The sequence below is a fragment of the Neoarius graeffei genome, chromosome 21, assembly GCF_027579695.1.
Source record: "Neoarius graeffei isolate fNeoGra1 chromosome 21, fNeoGra1.pri, whole genome shotgun sequence".
NCBI lineage: Eukaryota > Metazoa > Chordata > Actinopteri > Siluriformes > Ariidae > Neoarius > Neoarius graeffei.
This window is the reverse complement of record NC_083589.1, coordinates 42,341,977-42,360,507: the sequence shown is the minus strand read 5'-3', so window position 1 is coordinate 42,360,507 and position 18,531 is coordinate 42,341,977. Positions and strand designations below refer to the sequence as shown.

The 18,531-nt window shown below is 46.5% G+C and overlaps 1 pseudogene; it reads left to right on the top strand.

The window, feature by feature from the left end:
• The first annotated feature begins 3,495 nt into the window (after positions 1–3,495).
• LOC132869968 (zona pellucida sperm-binding protein 3-like) lies at positions 3,496–11,629 on the top strand (annotated as a pseudogene).
• The last annotated feature ends 6,902 nt before the right edge of the window (positions 11,630–18,531 follow it).

Here is an 18,531-nt window from a genome sequence, read left to right as displayed (position 1 = left end):
AAAATATCCCCACAGCATCATGCTGCTGCCACCATGCTTCACTGTAGGAATGGTGTTCTCAGGGTGTTGGGTTTGCACCACACTTGGCGTTTCCCATGATGGCCAAAAAGTTCAATTTTTGTCTTATTTGACCAGAGAATCTTCTTCCATGTGTTTGGGGAGTCTGCCACATGCTGTTGGGCAAACTCCAAATGTGTTTTCTTAAACAATGACTTTTTTTGGCCACTCTTCCATAAAGCCCTGCTCTGTGGAGTGTATGGCTTAAAGTGGTCCTATGGACAGATACTCCCATCTCCGCTGTGGATCTTTGCAGCTCCTTCAGTGTTATCTTTGGTGTCTTTGTTGCATCTCTGATTAATGCCCTCCTTGCACGGTCTGTGAGTTTTGGTAGGCAGCCTTCTCTTGTCAGTTTTGTAGTGGTGCCATATTCTTTCCATTTTACTGTAATGGATTTAATGGTGCGCCCTGGGATATTCAACGGTTGGGATATTTTATAAAACAACCCTGATCTATACTTCTCCACAATTTTGTCTCTGACCTGTTTGGAGGCTCCTTGGTTTTTATGTTGCTTGCTTAGTAGTGTTGCAGAGTCAGGGTCCTTCCAGAACAGGTTGATTTATACAGACATCATGTGACAGATCATGTGACACTTTGATTGCACACAGGTGGATCTTAATAAACTAATTATGTTACCTATGAAGTGAATTGGTTGGACCAGCTCTTATTTTAGGGTTTCATACGAAAAGGGGTGAATACTTATACACACTCCAGATTTCTGTTTTTTCATCTTAATTATTGTTTGTGTCACAATAAAAGAACGATTTGCACCTTTAAAGTGGTAGGCATGTTGTGTAAATCAAATGGTGCTAATCCTCCAAAAATCCATTTTAATTCCAGCTTGTAATGCGACAAAACAGGACAAACATGAAGAGGGATGAATACTTTTGCAAGACACTGTATATATATATATGTGCAGCAAGTGAACAGTCAGTTTTTGAACTGACCCAGTTGACCCACAAGTAGCCCTTGACAAAGTCACCCAGATCCTAACAGTCTCCATTTTTCATGCTTCTGCTGCTTCCAACACACCAACTGACTGTTCATTTGCTGCCTAATATATCCCTGTATGACACTGACAGGTGCCATGGTAATGAGAAAATCAATGTTATTCACTTCACCTCTCAGTGGTTTTAATGTTATGCTCACTGTCCACTCTAACAAGAACATCTGCACACTTGCTCTTTCATGTACTTATCCAATCAGCCAATCATGTGGCAGGAGTGCAATGCAATAAATCATGCAGACACAGGTCAAGAGGTGGTCCAGTGGTTAGCTCTGTTGCCTCACAGCAAGAAGGTTCTGGGTTCGAACCTTGTGGCCAACAGGGGCCTTTCTGTGTGGTTTTTGCATGCTTGCATGTATTTCCTCTGGGTGATCTGGTTTCCTCCCACAGTCCAAAGACATGTGGACTAAGTCAACTCATTACTCTAAATTGCCCATAGTTATGAACGTGAGTGTGAATGACTGTTCATCTCTGTGTTAGCCCTGCAATAGATTGGCCACCTGCCCAGGGTGTACCCCGCCTCTGACCCAAAGTCAACTGGTATTTCTTCCAGCTTCCCCCACAACCCTGATGGATAAGTGGCATAAATAATGGCTAGATAGATGGATACAGGTCAAGACCTTGAATTAGAGTTCACATCAAACAGCAGAATGTTAGAAAAGTGTGATCTCTGTGACTTTAACCATGGCAAGGATATTGGTACCAGATGGGCTGGTTTGAATATTTCAAAAACTGCTGATCTCCTGGGATTTTCACACACAACAGTCTCTAAAGTTTACCAAGTCACTCAAAAACAAGAATGAGGCTATCATGGGCACAGGTTCACCAAAACTGGATAGTTGAAGACTGGAAAAAGATCAGGAGCCTGTGCCTATGATAGCCTCAGATTCCTGGTCTTGGCTGACAGGAGAGGAACCCAATGTGGTTTTCTGTTGTTGTAGCCCATGCGCCTCAAGGTTCGATGTTTTGTGCACGCTGAGATGCTTTTCTGTTCACCACAGTTGTAAAGAGTTGCTATATGAGTTACTATATCCTTCCTGGCAGCTCGAACCAATCTGGGTTGGGTTTCCCAAAAGCCTCTTAATGCTAAGAGCATCTTAACTAGGAGACAGAGTGTTCATTGTGATGCTCGATCTACCATTTAACAATTATCTTTGTGCTACAATGCTTTTGGGAAACCCACCCCTGGACATTTTCCTCTGACATTTCTTATCAATAAGATGTTTCCACCCACAGAACTGTCACTCGCTCAGTGTTTTTTTTTTTGTTGTTTTTCGTGTCATTCTGTTTAAGCTCTAGAGACTGTTGTGTGTGAAAATCCCAGGAGCTCAGTAGTTATAGAAAGACTCAAACCAGCCCACCTAGCACCAACAACCATGGTTTAAGTCAAAGAGATCACATTTTTCCCATTCTAATGTTTGATGTGAACATTAACTGAAACTCTTGATCTGTATCTGCATGATTTTATACATTCTGCTGCTGTTAAGGGATTGGCTGGTTAGATAACTGCATAAATGAGCAGGTGTAAACATAGACATATAAACATAGACGCCGCATTGAGCTCGTGGCCCCGTTGCTGGGATACGTCAGAGTGTCCGCCGTATTGGATGTGGCAAATCTTCCCCGTAAACCAATGCAAGTAAATGGAGTGAACTTCATAAAGCCCCTTTCTACAATAATATTTAACTTGATGCCTTTTATTCACCCATTAAGGCACACACATATTTGGGAAACAAACAAGCATCAAAACAACACATAACTTTTAATGTGATGGTTATAAATAGTGTGCGAAATACCCTGTGCACTGCAAAATAGCGACAGATATGCGATAGATAGCTCAGGTAAGCTAATCAGTCAGCATACCGTACCAAGCTACCAAACTCTGAGGCCACAATAACCAATCTACAAGACTGAATATGATAAATGATGGAAATAGTGGAAAAACTGGAAATAGTGAATGAAAATAAAAATTTACTGTTTTATTTATTGAGTCACCACACAGACCTACTCTCGTTGAATAAAGTGAGCTGAATGACCGCCAAACTGAGTTCGGCCAAGTTCTAACGTCCTACCAAAACAAAATACATCACTGATTCCTTCACATTCAGAAAGGTTAAAAACATTCATCATACGTTCAAAAACGTTCATCATAGTGTGGCACTGTATTATCTAATTCTCACTGCTTATAACTATACACCTACCCAGTGGAAATGAGCTGGGAAACTGAAGACTGACGGAACAGTATTGAAAAGTATTTTTCCAGTCTCACCTGTGAAAGGTAATCCCATGTGATCTCGTTTGGACGGTAAACCTGTTGGTACAGTTAAACGCAGCACATGAATGAGGCATCTTTATTCCCAGCTACTGTCTAGATGCTATACCAGAGACGGTTGAAGAATCTCCACTTTGCCACATCCAATATGGTGGCGAGGATGACGTATGTGTGACAGTGCGTGTAGGTGGGTGGAGCACAGAAGGACGGCAGGACAGAAATGAGTTCACAAAAACTCTTATTTTCACTTTTCAGTGCAAATCTTTCTCTCTCAGCCACACACACATGCACACACATTCCAGTCGTCTGGTTGGGGAGAGATAGCACCATCTGCTCTCGCTCTCTCTCCTTAAATAGGGTGCGGTCACTGGGAAGACACAAATATTAATTAACGACAGGTGTAGTGATTCTGCCACTTACCTTCCCTGACTCCGCCCTCCTGTCACAGACCGATGCTTGACCACGCCCCCGCTGCCACATACCCCCACCACCCGACTCAGGCCAGGCGGCCGTCCGGCCTGCAGCTGACTCCCCCCCCCCTTGACGGGAGAGGAAGTCCACCAGGACCATCTGCGCCCCCGGCCTGTGGATCACCTTGAAGTTAAAGGGTTGGGGTGCCAGATACCAACGGGTGATCCGCGCGTTGGCATCCTTCATGCGGTGGAGCCACTGGAGGGGCGCGTGGTCCGAACAGAGGGTGAAAGGGCGTCCCAGCAGGTAGTACTGGAGGGCGAGGAACGCCCACTTGATCGCCAGACACTCCTTCTCGATGGTGCTGTAGCGCACCTCACGCACCGACAGCTTACGACTAATGTATAAGACTGGGCGATCCTCCCCCTCCACCTGCTGGGACAAAACGGCCCCCAGCCCTCTGTCCGACGCATCTGTCTGCAACATAAAGGGGAGAGAAAAGTCAGGGGAGTGTAAAAGTGGTCCCCCACACAGTGCAGCCTTTACCTTAGAAAAAGCCCGCTGGCATTGCTCCGTCCACTGGACCGGATCTGGTGCCCCCTTTTTAGTCAGATCAGTCAGCGGGCTGGTGACGTCTGAATAATTAGGTATAAACCTACGATAATAGCCAGCCAGCCCCAGGAACTGTCTCATCCCCTTTGTGGTCTTGGGCCTTGGGCAGGCCGCAATTGCTGCTGTCTTGTTAATTTGGGGACGCACCTGCCCATTGCCCAAGTGGAAGCCCAGATACCGTACTTCCACCTGCCCAATCGCACACTTCTTCGGGTTGGCTGTGAGACCCGCTCACCTCAGCAACCTAAGGACAGCCCTCAGATGTTCGAGGTGCCTCGGCCAGTCGTTACTATAGACGATGATGTCGTCAAGATAGGTGGCCGCATAGGTGGTGTGGGGGCGGAGGACCCTGTCCATCAGCTGCTGAAACGTAGCGGGTGCCCCAAACAGCCCAAAAGGAAGTGTGATGAATTGGTGTAAGCCGAACGGTGTGGAAAAGGCTGTTTTTTCCCGGGATAATGGAGTCAAGGGGATCTGCCAATAACCCTTTGTTAAATCCAATGTCGAGTAAAAACGAGCCGTGCCTAGCAACTCATCAATACGAGGCATTGGGTACGCATCGAATTTAGACACCGCGTTGACTTTTCTATAGTCTACACAGAACCGGACCTACCCGTCGGCCTTGGGTACCAAGACCACCGGGCTGCTCCAGTCACTGTGGGACTCCTCGACGATGCCCATTTCGAGCATGGCCTCGAGTTCTTCCCGAACCACCTTTTTCTTGTGTTCGGGTAACCTGTAAGGGCAGCTACGCACTACCACCCCCAGGGGCATCTCAATGTGGTGCTCTATGAGGTTAGTGCGGCCGGGCAGGGGCAAGAACACATCCGAAAACTCGGTCTGCAACTGGGCAACCTCCGCGAGTTGGGTCGGGGAGAGGTGGTCTCCACAGGGGACCAGAGAGGTACATGATGCTAATGTTCCTTTTTGAACCTCCAGCCCCAGCTCCGCCTTCTCCGGAACCACCGACACCAACACCACGGGGACCTCCTCGTTCCAGAGTTTGAGTAGGTTGAGGTGGTAAATCTGTAGTGCCCCACCCCTGTCCGTTCACTTCACTCCATAGTCGACGTCTCCGACTCGCCGTGTGACCTCAAAGGGTCCTTGCCACTTGGCGACTAATTTAGAGCTCGATGTGGGCAACAGTACGAGTACTTTATCTCCCGGTGCGAACTCCCTAAGGCATACCCTTGTCGTACAGGTGGGTTTGCCTTTCTTGGGCCTGCCGCAAATTCTCCTGGATTAGGTGTGTGAGTGTGTGGAGTTTTGCGCGCAGGTCAATAATGTATTGAATTTCATTTTTGCTTGGTGAAGGTCCCTCCTCCCAATTTTCTCGCAGCACATCTAAAATGCCGCGCGGCTTACGCCCATATAATAATTCAAACGGGGAGAACCCCGTGGAGGCTTGGGGGACCTCTCGCACTGCAAAGAGCAAGGATTGGAGCCATTTATCCCAGTTACGCGCGTCCTCACTTACAAATTTTTTAATTATGTTTTTAAGGGTGCGATTATACCGTTCCACTAAACCATCCGTTTGTGGGTGATACACGCTGGTGCGGATCGGCTTAATACCTGATAACCCATACAGTTCGTTCAGTGTTCGTGACATAAACGAGGTGCCTTGATCAGTCAGAATCTCTTTCGGGATTCCAACTCAGGAGATAATGCGGAAGAGCGTCTCCGCAATACTGCGTGCTGAGATATTGCGAAGAGGCACTGCTTCCGGGTATCGCATTGCATAGTCCACTAGAACTAATATAAAGCGGTACCCTCGTGTTGACCGATCTAATGGCCCGACGAGATCCATCCCAATTCTTTCGAACGGGGTCTCGATTAATGGTAGAGGGCGCAAAGGCGCTTTTGGAATGGCCGCTGGATTTACTAACTGGCATTCGCGGCACGCCGTACACCACCTATGGACATCACCGCGAATCCCCAGCCAATAGAATCGGGCCATTATTCGGGCTAGTGTTTTATCCTGCCCCAAGTGTCCAACCATGGGATTAAAGTGAGCCGCCTGGAATACCAATTCCCGGCGGCTCTTCGGAATCAAAAGCTGCGTGACTCGCTCTTTAGTTTGAGTGTCCTGCGTCACTCGGTATAATCTATCCTTCATAATCGCGAAGTAGGGGAAGGACGGGGTGGTGTTCGGCTGGAGTGTTTGACCATCGATTACTCTCACTTGGTCAAACGCATGTCGCAGAGTCTCGTCTCGCAATTGCTCTAATGGGAAATCTGCGAGGGATTCCCCAACAGAGAGAGGAGGGGCTGGCGGCTCCTCACTCTGACGCGGAGATGATGTAGATGGCTCTGTGACAGCTGCTCCCGCCAAAGCGACACCGGGACCTCTCCCTGTTAAATGGCAGGACCCACTCTTCACTAAATGTGTCATTAAATCCCAAATCCCAGCCAATCAGTCCCCAAAATTATAGAGTGGGTAAGGCGAGGATTAACCGCTGCCTTCACTATAAATTTTTCCCCTCAGAAAAGAATGTGGACCGACACTAAAGGGTAGTTGTGAACATCCCCGTGCACACACAACACCTTCACCAATTGTGCTCCCCCCAATGCCTTGTCTTGCACCAGGCTTTGGTGGATTGAGGTCTGATTACAGCCAGAATCCACCAATGCCTGATATGTATCCCCTTGGATACTCACCGGTATGCGATACGCTCCGGCCCGATCGAGGGCAGCTCCTGGCGCATCGGGGATCCAAACCACCGCGCCCACCTCCATTACCGAGCACTGCTGTTGGAGGTGGCCCGGCTCCCCGCAGCGCCAGCAAACCGGCCCGGGCTCCCTCTCTGCACTAGTGCTCTGGGGCTCACTCACCTGAGGGGGGGGAGAGACAGACACAGAAGGGAGACACGGGAGGGCACCGCGGGTGCAGCGGGCCGGCTGAGGTGGCGCCGGCCCCCGCCTCCGCGGTGGGGGAATAGGACGAGGAGAAGACACAGGAGGAGGGATGAGAGAGAGAGAGAGAGAGAGAGAGAGGAGAGAAGAGGTCGTCTGCTGTCCTGCCATTCGGGACAGCCGCCAGATGGTCCTCCGACAGCTCGATTGCCTGATCCAGCGATGCTGGGCAGTGGCACTGGACCCACTCTGCAGTTCCCGCTGGTAAACGTGCGACGAACTGCTCCAGTACCACCTGGTCGATGAGTCCCTCGGCGTCGCAGCTGTCGGCCCTCAACCACTGCCAGCAGGCGTCCCGGAGTTGCTGACCAAACGCGAACGGCCGGCCGACTTCCTCCAAGCGCAGAAACGCTGACGTTGATGCTCCGGGGTGCATCCCACCCGCTGGAGGATGGTCCGGCGAAGGTCCGCTTAGGCCAGCCGGCGGTCGGCGGGGAGCTGTAGCGCGGCCAGCTGCGCCTCTCCCATTAGCAGGGGGAGGAGGCGCGCCGCGCGCTGTTCCACTGGCCACCCGAGGTCTCTGCTACCTGCTCAAAGAGTGTGAGGAATGCCTCGGGGTCGTCCTGCGGGCCCATCTTCGTGAGGGTGAGGGGGGAAGGGCCCACGGCGGTGGAGATGGTGGACCCCACCGACGCGAGGAGGTGCCGGAACGCCCGACGATCTTCCTGTTGCGCCAGCACTAGGGCCTCGAACCGTTGTTCTTGCTCCTTTCGGAGGGCGAGCAGCACCTGGTGCTGGCTCTGTTGGGCCATGGTGAGGGCGTGGATCAGGTCGGCGTAGGTGGAGGACTCCATGGGGCTGTTCTCTTCTGTGCTTGATCCCGGGTTTCAGCACCACTGTGACAGTGCGTGTAGGTGGGTGGAGCACAGAAGGACGGCAGGACAGAACTGAGTTAACAAAAACTCTTTTATTTTCACTTTTCAGTGCAAATCTTTCTCTCTCAGCCACACACGCACGCACACACATTCCAGTCGTCTGGTTGGGGGGAGAGAGCACCCTCTGCTCTTGCTCTCTCTCTCCTTAAATAGGGCACGGTCACTGGGAAGACACAAACACATTAATTAACGACAGGTGTAGTGATTCTGCCACTTACTTTCCCTGACTCCGCCCTCCTGTCACAGAACGATGCTTGACCACGCCCCCGCTGCCACAGTATGATTCTATGCAGAATGCGGCGTCTATGTTTATATGTCTATGGGTGTAAAGGTGTTCCTATTAAAATGGACAAGGAGGATATATACCGTACACACACACACAGAGTGGGTCTCTCTGCCCTAATAGAAGATAAAATTGAAAAAATGCTTGAAACATTTTAGTTTATGTGTAATGAGTCTAGAATATATTAAGTTTTCACTTTCTTAAATAGTTCTTGAAAAGTTCAAAGGTATTTAAAAAGGTATTCTTTAAAGCAAGCACAGTTACAATGAACGTGCTCTGGCAACATAAGATATTTCCCTTTTTTACATTTCATTTTTAACTCAAGTCCTCAATCAGGGACTGTAATTAGATTTCTATGTTTGGCAACTTGCTTTGCTCGGTCATGTGTCCTAGACAATTAAGCTCTGTGTCCAATTAAATTTTGTTAGACAGCCTAATTAGCAACTCAACAGGCCCAGAAGCCTGAATCGTTGCACAAAATCACTGCATAAATAGGAAGTGCTCTGCTAGTATTGGTGTGCTTGCAGTTATCTGTTAGTAGTAATGGGTTTTTAACCAAGTTGATGGTGAGTTAGGCTTTTGCAGATGGTTTGTCAATAGTACAGTGGACAAGCTGGGGGAATATCTAAGCTCCTGCTGGACTTTAACCTAATGAGCCAGGGCATCCTTCACTGTGAGTGAATGCTGGGTTGCCTTCTCAGTAGACTCCAAGGGGTTCCTAAGCTGGAAGCCCTGCAGTAGCCTCACTTGGGCTACAGCTTAAATCCTTCAGATGCTCAAGCCCAGCAAGTAATTCAGCAATCAGTGAAGAAACTGTCTTGGTGTTTTCCAGTAGCACCACAAATCCCAACACCACCAACCCCAGTGCACTTTGTGAGACTGCCTCAGCCTGTTCTTTCTGAGGTGGTAATGGCAAGGTGCAATGAGACTGCAGTGTATGTAGAGATGATGAAAGAACTGCTTGGAACTGTTGTAACCTGTGATGTTGCTGCTCTCACATTGGTAGGCTGTGCTGCCAAAGGGGTTGTTGATGCTTCCCAATTCCTTATCTATGAATTGACATTGGATGATTGCCACAGCAAGTTGATGGTAAGCTTTCTATTGCCAAGGACCTCAGTATTGCTTTAAGTTTGTCATAGCTGGTTTTATAGCTTTCCTTTTTCATTCAGGTGACTGCAAATGAGCTGGTCTTTATCTTCACCCTTCATTTTGCTCCAGTGCCTAAAGTGGCCATCCTCTACTTGGAAGTGCTGGTGCTAAGGCTACGTTTACATTAGACTGTATCTGTCTCGTTTTCTTCACGGATGCACTGTCCGTTTACATTAAACCACCTGGAAAAGCCGGGAAACGGGAATCCGCCAGCGTCCACGTATTCAATCTAGATCGTATCTGGTCCGGTGCTGTGTAAACATTGAGATACGTGAATACGCTGTGCTGAGCTCTAGCTGGCGTCTCATTGGACAATGTCACTGTGACATCCACCTTCCTGATTCGCTGGCGTTGGTCATGTGACGCGACTGCTGAAAAACGGTGTGGACTTACGCCTTGTATCACCTTTCATTAGAGTATAAAAGTATGAAAATACTGCAAATACTGATGCAAGTACTGCCCATTGTGTAGTTATGATTGTCTTTAGGCTTGCCATCCTTCCACTTGCAAGTAGTAAGTGATATGCGCTGGGATCACACACACAGCGGCTCAGTCCCGAATCGTGGCTTGTGCACTTCACTCGCGCGCTCTGTGAGCTGCGCAGGGCCAGAGTGCGCACCCTCCAGAGGGCACTCGCTGTTCAGGGCGGAGTGATTTGGAGCGCAGGATGCCTGCGGAGCCGAGCGTATCCGTGTATTGGTGTTGCTGTGTGCACGGCTAACGGTTTTGGTGTAAACGCGAATCGTTTTAAGAACATTAATCTGATGATCCGCTGATTCGACGTAATGTAAACGTAGCCTAAGACTTTCATTGAGTCAGTAGCTGACGTATGGAGCAATACCTACCAATAAATCTGTTTGGGTTTACTTGGGAGGCTGTGTTCCTTTAGCCTTTTGTTCTAATGCTTTCCAGGCTCCACAATGTGAGTAGCAGTGGTCTTGTGCCTGCTTGGCTCACACATGCTTCTGTCCAAGCTGCTGAGGAACTTTTCTCCTCGAGTCTCATGATAGGTGTGTATCATGGTTGAGCTGTTGCTTGTTTTGGGTGAGATTTAATAAGGTTTCTTATTCTAGATGACTAGATATTCCAAAGGGTGTCCAACCAGTACTATCTGGGTGAGCTGCTAAATATTGTGGTTCCAGTACTGCAGTTCAACCATGTGCCCCCGTGGTGTCCTTTTAGACAGCTGTGGCCACTCCTGTCCCTGACATAAATGCTATCCCAAGATATTACTTTGTTGACAACCATGAGTGAGGTTTTGTGAGCCTCTGTAAGCTGATCTGAACTTTCTAACTGCATCCTTCCTGGTGCCCGCTTGATACCAAGCTTGCATGTTCCTGTTTCATGCCCCACACTCCTACAGCTAAGCTGAGGTTTCAGTTGATAGCATCCAGATTTCAACAAGGGAACAGCAGCTTGGTTAGGAGTGATGGGCCTGTTCAGCTGTTGGGTTTTGGCAGGTCTACATTGCATGCATCTCGAAGGCAACCACAGCATCTGCTGATGCTGCACACAAGGCTGGCTTGTTCTCTAACAATAGGTATGTTGCTGTGACTGTTCACTGCTGCTGTGCTGTGACCACTAAAGAATTACTGTCTTCCTAGATGGAGTACTGCATATGGTGCTGGCTAGGTTTGCAGTTGTTGCAGCAGCATGAGGAAGGGCTGTGATCTGTCATCAGAGCCAAGTATTTGGGAGAACCATGTTTGCTCTTATGTAACTTGCATCTCTGCACTCTTGAGACCTGAATGTGCATTATATGCACAACTTATGGTGTGGTTTTGGACCCCAGTCATGCATCTTGCCTTTACTTGCAGGCTTGCAGCTGGAGAAAAAAGTAAGCCTTGGCCCAATTGTGGTTCTGGGGTTTGTTTTTAACCTACAACTCTTGTCTTGTGCTGGCTTATTACTTTCATCTTTTTGCCCAAACATGGGTGGGTTTTTGGAACTACAAGACTGGGGGGCTTCCCTAGCAGATTAGGAACACTCTTGTCTTGTGAGATGTTGTGGGTGGTGTGCAAGGCAGTCCTCTGGCTGTGATGGCATACTAATGGGGATGAGCAAAGAATGCTCCCTATAGTACCCTGGTCCCAAAATCTCTCTGGGGTGTGCAACATCCCACTTCACCAGTTCTGTGCCCTTACCAGCCTTGGCTGAGTCAGTTCCACACAGCAATTGGAAGGTTGTTAAATTAATGTATGGCTATCTAGAGTGTTTCAAGCTCAGGCTTGACTGTGTTAAAACAGGTCTCCCAGGTCAACTAGAATTCAAGGGATACTAGACTGAACCAATTTTCACCACTCCCTTCTCTTTAAATCCCAATATGTTTTTAACTCTGGCAGTACCTGTCAAAGGTTTCATATTTGATGCTTGTATCTCTAACATGAAAGCATCTGCTTTATTGACCTAACTTGAGCGTTTCTCCCTCAGGTGTCTTTTCCTGCGACATGGCTCATTGTCTCTCATTAGGCCTAGTTAATCTGTGACAATCCAGAGCCAAGTCCAGGGCGCAGACAAACCAGCTATGTCAACTGATTGCTAGCTACACAGTCCTCACTCAGGTTCTGCTATATTGATGCTTGAGCAAGAGTGCAAAAAAGTAGAAATATTCCTGTTTTAGTAACCTAATCCTAATAGAATTAGATCATACTGAATATACTGCCAGCACCTTTTGATCTAAAAGGTAGGTTTACATATTAGAGCCATTGCATCTGAAGCATTACTTGTTAATGAACTTGGTACTGATTAGGCACTTAATGTACTCTTTAACAGAAACTTCTATTAAACCAGAAGACAAATCTGTAGTTGTTGGCAATTTTAATATTCACTTTAACCCAGGAGACTCCTTGAAGACATGTTTGTCTATTCTCGATTCAGTAGTGTCTAATCAGGATGTTATAGGACCTACTCATAATGGTCACATTCATGATCTAATGCTAACATTCTATTAAATATAGAAAATGTCCACCTCAGACTATGGAAGCCACCTCATCACGTTCATCTCATTTGAAATGTCTTGGCACTAAACTAGGCACTTTGCCACGTGCCTGCGTCAAACCGACCATGTCAACTACTGCACGAAGCTTTATCACCAGTCTCCTGGAGTCATTATCTCTGGATCGCTGTTGGACCCCACAGAAACTAATCAGGTAGCTGAATGCTTAGTCAAAATTCTGCTGTAATTGAGAGAATGTAGTTCTACTTGAAAGTAAGAAACTAGCGCACTGGTATGATTTAAACACATTTAAAACAGGCCCCTCCAAAATAGAATGTGAACTACTTCAAATAAAATATGGTAATATTCCAATTAACATTGTAAGGAGAGCCTCCTGAAGTATAGAGCTTTTGGTGCTGTTGGATCAATGCATCTCTTTGGCAGTGCAGTGGTTAGCATTGTCTCCTCACAGCAAGAGGATTCTGGGTTCAAATTTCATGGCTGACTGGTGCCTTTCTGTGTGGCGTTCGCATGTTCTCTCCATGTCTGTGGGTTTTCTCTGGGTGCTCAGGTTTTCTTCCACAGTCCAAAGACAACATACCCAGCCACTAGGGTTGCACAAGCCAGTGCATGCTTAGTCTATCTGGGCTTGGGACTGGGTAGGACTGTATCAGGAAGGGCAGCTGGTGTAAACATATGCCAACTCAAATGGCTGTGACCCCTACCAGCAGGAGCTGAGATGATCAACATCCAAAAGTCTGAGACTGCTAGTGAAAATGCTTCTTTTGCATTCTTTACTCTTAAATTTAATACAAAACTCTAACTTGAATGACAAGTAATGTTTAGGGTTTTTACATGAATTTCAGAGTTGCTTAGTATTTTGACTTATCATAGATTTTCATAATTTAAGCTTTTAATGACCAGCACCTAAGAGCTGGCATGGACTAAGCATCTGTTTCTGGATCAAATCCATCTATTTTAGATAAAATTCAGATTTGTCTGAACACATGCTTAGAGATCAGGCATGAGGGAAATCTGACCTTCTGTATAAAACGGGTAAGTTGGTCAATGTCCCACATTTGCTTACATTTAAATAGGGACCTACAAATAGTGTAGCGTCTTGACTATTAGTCAAGATGACTAATGTTTTTACTTTTTCAAATTTTATTAAATTAAAAAAAAAATCCTGTTCAACACAATTGTGTGGTTGTAGAATTTTGGACCCACTCTGACACTAACTGCTCCATGTGCACTTGCCTTCAACAAAGTTAGACCAGAAATAAATGTCTTGTGGTTTTGATGGGATTTTGTTCAATTTGTGTCCTAATGTTAATGCTGTAATCTAACTCACTGTACACAAATGCCATGTGTTCCATGTAAATAAATGCCTTAACTGAATCTGAGAATTACAACAAATTATGAACTTTTTTTGTGGTTTTTTTTTTTTTTTTTTTAAATAAAGTCAGAGAAATGTGATGTCCCCAAGCTGAAATGAGTCACACTGACAAGCCTCTTGTAGTATTTCACAAGCAGATTTGTGTTGGGAGTGTTGGCTAGGAAATGGCAGAAAACATTTCAGATAAGCCAGCACAGGTAAGTCATATATCATCACTTCTTTTATGACTGAATTTGAGAAGTCTGGCTATGGAGTGACTGACAGGTTCCAATTAGGAAAGAGTGTAAACAAGTCAGTCACTACGTTTACATGCACATAGAGAGAATCGAATTTCTGCCGTTGCTCGACTGAAATCGAAGTTCAAAATGCCATGTATACACCTTAATTCGGCTGAAATTGAACCGAACTTGATTTCTCGGAATCGAGCTGCACGACCTAGTTTATGCGATTTCTACCGAGCTATTTTGCGCATGTATACCCTATCGAGCTAGTTGTCGAGCTACTTCCGGAAGTGACGAGTGACGAGACCACAAGCGGGAAACACAACAGCCTCGGTCGGCATGACAACGGCATGAATCTTTTTTCTTTTTGTGGCATTGTTTGCACTGCCAAATTTAGCTCACTTACTGTATCACCAAATACATCTGTACAGCTGTTGCATAGCTGTGAATTGTGTACATAAACAAGTCACTGTATGTGTGTGTGTGTGTGTGTGTGTGTGTGTGTGTGTGTATATATATATAAATATATATATATATATATATATTTTGTATGTGTGTATATATATATATATATATATATATATATATATATATATTGTATGTATATATATTATGTATGTGTGTCTAACATCTGAAGAATGTCAATAAAAACAAAACAACTGAACTTTTTGTGTGTTTATTAAGACATAAGTTAAATTGTAAGCAAAAAATATATATTTTTTGTAAGCAAAAAATGGACTTTAGAAATATTATTGTGCAAAATAAGTTTTCTTACAAAACAGTGGTCTGCGCCGGACAGTTTGTAGCCATAGTCTGTTAGAGCAAGCCTAACAGCTTGAACACGGAACTGCTAGTGTTGCCAGATTGGGGGTTTTAAGTGCATTTTAGCAGATTTGAACATGTTTTGGGCTGGAAAACGTCAGCAGTATCTGGCAACACTATAGCTCTTCATGACGACAACCGGAAGTGTACCAACACGATGGGGCGTGTAGCGCCACGTGTGGCTCGGGTGCACAATGCACCTTGCACAATAGCCCGATTTCACTTGTGCATGTAGGATTGGCTTTCTCTGGCACCCCTGCTGGGACCCTTTGCTCGATTACCAACAGCAGCTCGATTTGGACGTGCATGTAAACGTAGTCAGTGCCAAGATTTTCCAGAAGCTGGAGTTAAAAAAAAAAAAAAAAAAAGACCCATAGAGAGCACAAATGGAGTAATAAAACAATAACCATACATAATTGTGCTTTCTATACTGTTTTAGCTGGCTAGCAGGAGATTTTAAAATTGGTGAAATTCAGTTCCTTCTGAAATTTGGTCATTATGTTTATTTCCGTAATATCGCACAAAATAGGCCATTCTGTGGCTGGGAAGTTATTTAATTTGAGGGGACTCCCTAGCTAGTAGTAGGTATCCTTACATCTCGAGAGATGATGGTAGCACTCTGGTGTCATGGGCAGCGTCTTGTGTGACTTGTCAATCCTATCTTTGCATGGCAGTCCCAGCCACAGTTGGGACATATGAAAGAAAGGTTCTGAGGGTTGTTTTGTCTCTTCATTTCTGTCTCTTTACCTCAAGCTGCTTGTGTTTTGCCTGGCCCGTCACTAGATCGGCCTTGACTGCATAACGCCATCTACTGCGAGCTGTTCCTAACTGGCTGGGTCTGTCGGTGCACTTCAGGTCACGTTTGAAAACATCCCTGAAGCGCAGTGCTGGGTGTCCTACTGGGCATTTTCCTGTAGCTAGTTTGCCATACAAGATGTCCTTTGGGATGCGCCCATCCTTCATTCTGAATACATGTCCCAGCCAGTGTAGACGTTGCTGGCAAAGGAGATGCATACTCCGGGAGCCGGAACACTCCAAAACAGTGATGTTGGGTACCCTGTCCCTCCATGAGATACTAAGGATGCGCCTCAAGCAGTGTAGGTGAAAACTTTTCAAGGCTTTTTTTTTTCTCTCTCTCTCGTTTGGCATATGTGGTCCAAGATTCACTGCCGCATAGCAGCGTGCTGAGAACGCACGATCGATACACTAAGTTTTGTGTTTAGTGTCAAGTGGCTATTGTTCCACACTCTTACCAAGTTGAGTCATCACACCTGTAGCCCTGGCTATCCGTCTGTTGATTTCCTTATCTAGAGACAGATTATTAGTGACAGTTGAACCAAGATATGTGAAGTGATCTGTCACTTCAAGCACTTCTGTGCCAATGGTGATGGGTGGCTTGGGAACGTCTTGAACCATGACAGTTTTCTTAGTGCTGGTGGTCAGTGCAAACTCCCTACAAGCATATGCAAACTGGTTGATCATCTGTTGTAGCTCGATGTGTGCGGTCAATGCTGCATCATCGGCAAACAGGTCTCTGATCAGGATTGTGCAGACTTTGGTCTTGGCTCTGTCAGGCCAGGTTAAACAGTTTCCCCATCACTGCGGGTGTGTAAGTGGATGCCTTGTGTAGAGTGACCGAACTCAAAGTTCAGCAGCAGAGAGAAGAAAATTCCGAACAGAGTCTGGGCCAGGACACACCCTTGTTTCACACCAGTCCGAATTGCAAAGGGTTTGGAGGTCTCCCCATCATAGCTGACCACACCCTGCATGTCCTCGTGAAAGATGATGCTAAGCAGCTGTGGGGGACAGCCTCTTCAGTAGTTGAAACAGGCCTTTCCTGCTGACAAGGTCAAAAGCTTATCAGGTTGATTAAAGGCAATGTACAATGGCCTCTGCTGCTCGCAGCACTTCTCTTGGAGCTCATCTCATCATCTCTAGCCGCTTTATCCTTCTACAGGGTCGCAGGCAAGCTGGAGCCTATCCCAGCTGACCACGGGCGAAAGGCGGGGTACACCCTGGACAAGTCGCCAGGTCATCACAGGGCTGACACATAGACACAGACAACCATTCACACTCACATTCACACCTACGGTCAATTTAGAGTCACCAGTTAACCTAACCTGCATGTCTTTGGACTGTGGGGGAAACCGGAGCACCCGGAGGAAACCCACGCGGACACGGGGAGAACATGCAAACTCCACACAGAAAGGCCCTCGCCGGCCCTGGGGCTCGAACCCAGGACCTTCTTGCTGTGAGGCGACAGCGCTAACCACTACACCACCGTGCCGCCCTTCTCTTGGAGCTGATATACAGAAAAAATCATATGTTGTGGATCTATTGGCATGAAACCCGCATTGGGATTCTGGGTAAACCCAGTCAGCCAATACTTGAAGCTTTGTAAGGACCACTTTGGCAAAGACTTTTTTCCCACAATGCTTAGTAGGGAGATGCCCCTATAGCTATTGCAATCACTGTGACCTCGTTTATTCTTGTACAGAGTGGTGATCTTAGAGTTGCGTGTTGACTGAGGTACTTTTGCCCTCTTTCCAGCAAAGACATAATAGCTCATGTAGTGGTTTTAGCAGGACAGGTTTACCACTCTTAATAATCTCAGCTGGAATACTGTCTTCACCTGGTGCTTTCCAGCTTGGCATAGTCATGGCTTTACTCAACTCTTCTATGGTAGGTTCAGCATCCAGCTCTACAATAACAGGTAAGTCTTCAATGTTGTCTAGTGCATCTTGAGAGACTGAGTTTTCTGTTGAGTAAAGATCCAGGTAGTGTTCCACCCAACGTGCCATTTGCTTTGTCAGTAATGATCTCTCCTGTCTTTGCTTTAAGGGGTGCACCCTTTTTAATTAGTTTGCCAGTTGCTTGTTTGATGCCCTCATGGTTAACCCTAACCCTGATGTTGCCGGTGTCAGATGCAAGCTGGATACGTTCTGACAACAGGAGCCAGTAGTTTGCACAGCAGCGTGAGGTTTGCTGAGCTTCATGTTGGGCAACTTTTAATGCTTGTAAGTTCTAACTGCTGGGGTTTTGCTTGTAGTTCTTTGTATTTTCATGTCCATGATAGGTTCCAACACGGATGTGTGCTTCGAACCAGTCTGTGTTCTTATGCTCCTTTTTTCCATAGGTCTGAACAGCTGCGCTATGGATGGTGTTATGGAGTGACTCCCACCTGTGCCCTGCATCCTGTGTTTGATCATTGTTCAGAGTTTCTTCGAGGTGCTCTAGAAACTCTTGGTTTTTGTCTAGTAAGGAGGTCTTGCTGACATTTGATTCTTGGCTGGCCTTCCTTCATGTGGTAACTTCTTCTTGGGCCTTATTTTTATCCTTGAGGTAACAAGAGTGGTCAGTGTCATGGTATGCTCTTGTGTTGCAGACATTGTTTAAGGAAGTACGTTGTGTGATGACTAGGTCCAACTGGTGCCAGTGTTGGGATCTGGGGTGTCGCCAGAATGCTTTATGGATAGCTTTTATTTTCTGGAAGAAGGTATTTGTTACACAAAGGTTGTGGTAACAGCAAAGCTCTATGAGCCTTTGCCCGTTATCATTCATTTTGCCAATCCCGTGATG